A 4,750-nucleotide genomic window follows, 5' to 3' on the forward strand; every position below is an offset into this window, starting at 1 on the left:
CCGTTTGGTGCCTTCGATCCCTGTCTCTACATACATACTTACGTTCGTCCATAAGCTTGTTGCTGTCATTCGATACGGTAGCGTGTAGCTTCTTCTGTCGATGTCGTCCGTCTGAAATCCATTTAGCGCTTGGTGAGTGGTGACCGATCGATGGAACTATGCGAGTGGGTTGGTTGCTGCTTTTTTTTTGTGTGTGAGAGAAACCAGGTTTTTTTTGTGTGTGTGTGAGAAACCGGGTTACATTTCACGTAGATTTCTCATAGTTTACATCACACAACTTACAAAGACACCCTTAAGAGAAAAGAGAATTACAAACAAGTCCTTGTTAGGAACTCCCCGTTGCTCTCGTCGCCAGCGGTCGGAGGAGACGCTCAGAAGCCGACCACCTTCCCGACGAAGCAGCTTCAAAGTTTTGTAATGGCATCAAGGATAGCACATCGGGAAAACCAACATGCCGTGTAGTCGTTGAACGAATAGGCCGAGCAAGATGGTCAACGACCATCTCTTCGCCGGTGTAGAAAAGGCCTGACACTATGAACAGTATCAGCCACAGCACGCCAGTGTAGAGGACACCCAGAAGAAGATGCAAACCACCGGAGTAGGTGGGATCTAACAACCAACCCGATCTCCCAAGCTACTAAACCAACATCCAAAGAAACTCCGTTAGCTACACAATTACCGGTGAAGATGAGGGATGGACAAAAGAAGAACTTGACATGATCTCGAACACTCAGAAGTCTGGATCTATCAAGTTGTACCTTTATTCTCCGAGTTAACTTCACCGAAAAAAGGAGCTCCAGATTCACCAACAACATCAACAGAATTACCACTCCTGCATCCTCCAGCGACGCTCACGAGCAGCACAAGCACCAGTGGCCATCTAAGGTGCAACCGTAAACCTAACACTACTATATAACTAGCTATATAGAAGAAAACTGAAATCCGCCGTCGATTCAACCAGTCCCCTTCATCCTTCAGTGTCGGTGAGCACGCCGGCGGACCCAGGAATTAAAACCAAGGTAGTTCTAAAAATTTTTTCATGCACAACACGACAAAATTTAAAGAAAAAATTCAGTAAAATGACTATAAAATAAGTAAATTGTGACAATACAATTTAATGTTCAAAGCTTACATAAATTGGTCTGAAACTTGCACAAATAGATTACACATAAGATAAGTTCTTACATAAATATAAAAAACTACTTTAATTTACTTTTTCTCATTGCCATGAAAGCATGAATTATGTCATCCTCGCTTACAGAAGAGAATATATCATGCTCAATAAAGGTAACCAAACAATCGTTCAATAGCCTATCACTCATACTATTTCTCACCTTATTTGATTTTTTAGCATCAAACCAGGCAAATGAATTAGAAGGATTCAACGCTGCCATACAAATAAGCAACTCCCTACTAACCTCATCAAACCGATTCTCAAGCTCTCGATGAATTCTATCAATAATACCAATACACACTTCTCTTTTGTAATAACAGTTTCACAGATCTAGATAAAATCAAATCCCTAAACCATAAAGCCATAGCCATCTGGTCATTTGGGGAAAAAATTAAACTCACCAATTCCCCTGTGCTGGTCGTGTGCCGTGGCCTGGCCGCTGCCGCTGCCCGCTGCGACATTGCTTGAGTGTCGGCCGCCCGGCCATGAGCCGTCCGCCGTCGGGTGCTCGGGGCCTCGGCTTGGGGGTCGAGCAGAGGGGACAGCCGGACCGGAGCCGGACGGGAGCAGATGACGGGAGCGCTTGTGCGGGAGCCGGGAGCATACGGAGTCACGGGAGCGCTGGCGCCTGGCAAACCGCGGCGGCGCTCGGCCGCTCGCGAGTCGCGAGTCCGAGTCGCGACCTGTGCGGGCGTGCGGCTGTGCGTGAGCATGACTGCGGGACAGCAGGATGCGGCCTGGCGGCGGCCTGCGGGAGTCAGGGTGATGGGGAAGCGATGTGGAGCGCTCGCTGCCTTGCTACAGGATGAACAGAGCCATGGGCCAAGTTTTTTTGGAACGAGAGAATCAATATAAAAAAATTTTGGGCCAAAATTCAGGGTAGTCCTGCGCGTATCCGGAGTACCCATTGGTCCTGCCACTGGCGACGAGGACGGTGAATGGACGGAGAAAAAACTAAATTGCCGTCGGGTCGCCGCTCTCAACTGTAGAGCTCCGAAAGGATAATACCGACGGATGATTGGGTCAACGATTCTGGTTAGTTGCTGCTTGGATGACTTCGTCATCAGCTGGGTGACCCTGGCCCATGAGACCCTTGGCGGGCTGCCTCACACAGAAGAGCCAATAGGAGACTACATGGTCCCCCTCAAAAAAAAAAGAGACTACATGGGCCACAACCTGTACAGCCTAGCTATGAGGCGTCAGGACAGCCCAGCTCGGGAGATGGAACTCAGACAGTCACCAATTCCTCTGATCTATGGGAAAACATTCAGTAAATAAAATGGGAAAAAGCCCCTTAAAAACATACATACAAGTTTTTTTTAAAAAAAATAGAAACGATGAAGAGTGGGCAACGGAGAGGAGCGAGCAAGACTAAGATCAATGGACTATATATAAAGGCTATGTGCAACTATGAAGAGGACCTATCATATTATGAAAATCAAGCCAAGTGAATATATCAAGTGGCTTGATGGAGTGAAGATGTAGGAGCTTCATGTATGGACAATGGTCAAGTGGCACAGTTGGGCACACACACATGGTGATGAGATGAAGTGGATGCTTGCATGCATCATGTTGAAGAGAAATGAAAATGCGCAAGGCAAAGAAATGACTTGCCAGATATTTTATTTCACTATCATCATATTGGAGAAGTACAATATTGAAGTTTATGATAGATAGCCATATAGTGGCAAATGCATTTGCTAATCAGTTAACTAATGCGACTAGGTGAGATCTAACTTAAGAGTGCATTTAATTGAGTGGCGTGAAAAGGAAGCAATACAAAATATTTTGAAACAATTGAAGTTAGCGCATTTGAAAAAGATCTGATCGTTGGGCTTGGTGGTGTGCTCTTACAACCATCGGATAAGTTTGGTGAGGCATAGGCTCTAGCATTACCAACCAACAGGTTCAATTGTAACACCCTCGGTGTTACCATGTAATCAACCACTGAAACCATGTCATAAGCATCATGTTTATAGTTGTGAATGCATGTGTGAAATCATAAAGAAAGAAAGAGCTTAAGAAAACCGAAAACTAAAAATCAATCCTTGTCTCGTCGAAAATGCTATAGAACTTGTAATTTTCACGAACGAATATGCTATATAACGTTTGAAAACATCTTAATAAAGTTGTTAGTACAAATCTCAAAAAAAGTGCTGCAACTTGTGGCGTCGAAAAATAATATCTCTAACTAGTTCTTTCTCTTGCTCAAAGTTTGAATCTAAAATAGGGTTTCAACTAAAACCTAAGGCTTAAGTGTTGTTTTCTCTAACAACAGACAAACCAAAGTTCTTAAATTAATTCTAGACAATCTAGTTAAACAGTAGGGTGATGTCTTGAGTCCCTTAAGCAGTCTAAAGTGCCCTCTAAGTCGTAGTGCAGATGGTTGAGAGTTGGGAGGGCCTGGTTAGCCGTTGTGTCTGCTTTAAATCCGTGCACGACCACGTTTTCCTGGCTAGCAGTTCCTGTGCGCGATCACCGCGCGTGCGTGTTCAGCGCCGTGTCTCTGCGTGCGCCCACGTGCACCCCCCCCCCCCCGCGTCGTGTTGCTGCTCACTGTGCTGCTGCAGTGGGTGCTATTGTGCTCACGACGCTGCTCCCGCGCTGACACCCCATGTTGTGCCTGTGCGAAGTGACCACACCGCTGTGTCGCCGAGCCACGCACATGGCCGCTGTCGTGCATGTGGTCTTGCAGCGTTTAACCCACGTGTTTGCTAGCCACTGCAGCGCATGAGCTTGCCAACCATCACCTTAACTCGAGCCACACCAAGGCACGGTAGTTAGTGCTCTGACTATTTGGTCACCTCGCTTGTTGCCGTTGTGCCCATCGGATCCACTCAGCATGTTCGGGCATGGAGAGGTCATCTCCATTCAATTCGCTGCGGTGTGCAGCATAACCTCCTGGCCCTACCCCTCATCACTCAAGGCACTGTCCAGCTCTAGTTTGGAGTTTCCTCCCCGTGACATCAATAAGACTAAGTTCGGTCATGGTGAAAGGTCCTAATATGGCTAGAGGTGGGGTGAATAGCCTATTAAAATATTTTTACAAACTCACTAGAGCAAGAGGTCAGTAAACAACAAAGCGAAGCTTTTGCTCTAGCTCTAATGGGGTGTTTGCAAGCCACCTAACCAACAATTCAACTTGCTATAATCACTAGGCACACAAAATCTAAGTCTCTACTTACACTAGAGAGCTACCCAAAGTTTCTATACAAGTAAGCTACTCTAGTTTTACGAGAATGTAAAAGAGAGTAATGCAAAATTGAGTTAGAGATGTTATACTACCGTGTAGAGGAGATTGATCCAATCACAAGAGAATATCCAAGATAACCAAGAATCCAATCAATCACCAAATAACCAAGGGAGACAAAGAGACACAAGATTTTTCTCTCAAGGTTCACGTGCTTGCCGGCATGCTACGTCCCCGTTGTGTCGACCAACACTTCGTGGTCCGGCGGTTAATTGGGATTCCACACCCAAGCTCACCACGAGCACTGCAAGGACCTACCACAAGTGAGGTAGCTCAATGACACGTGCAATCCGCTAATAGTTGCCTTTGGCTCTCCGCCGGGGTAG

The 4,750-nt window shown here is 46.1% G+C and overlaps 1 long non-coding RNA gene across 1 annotated transcript; it reads right to left on the reverse strand.

The window, feature by feature from the left end:
- Positions 220–2,025, reverse strand: LOC110435008. The gene is made up of 3 exons (XR_002452660.1): positions 1,576–2,025; positions 759–1,025; positions 220–637 (listed from the first exon to the last, which is right to left on the reverse strand). It is a non-coding gene; the product is annotated as an uncharacterized LOC110435008 (long non-coding RNA).

Source organism: Sorghum bicolor, chromosome 4 (assembly GCF_000003195.3).
Source record: "Sorghum bicolor cultivar BTx623 chromosome 4, Sorghum_bicolor_NCBIv3, whole genome shotgun sequence".
In the NCBI taxonomy this organism is placed as follows: domain Eukaryota; kingdom Viridiplantae; phylum Streptophyta; class Magnoliopsida; order Poales; family Poaceae; genus Sorghum; species Sorghum bicolor.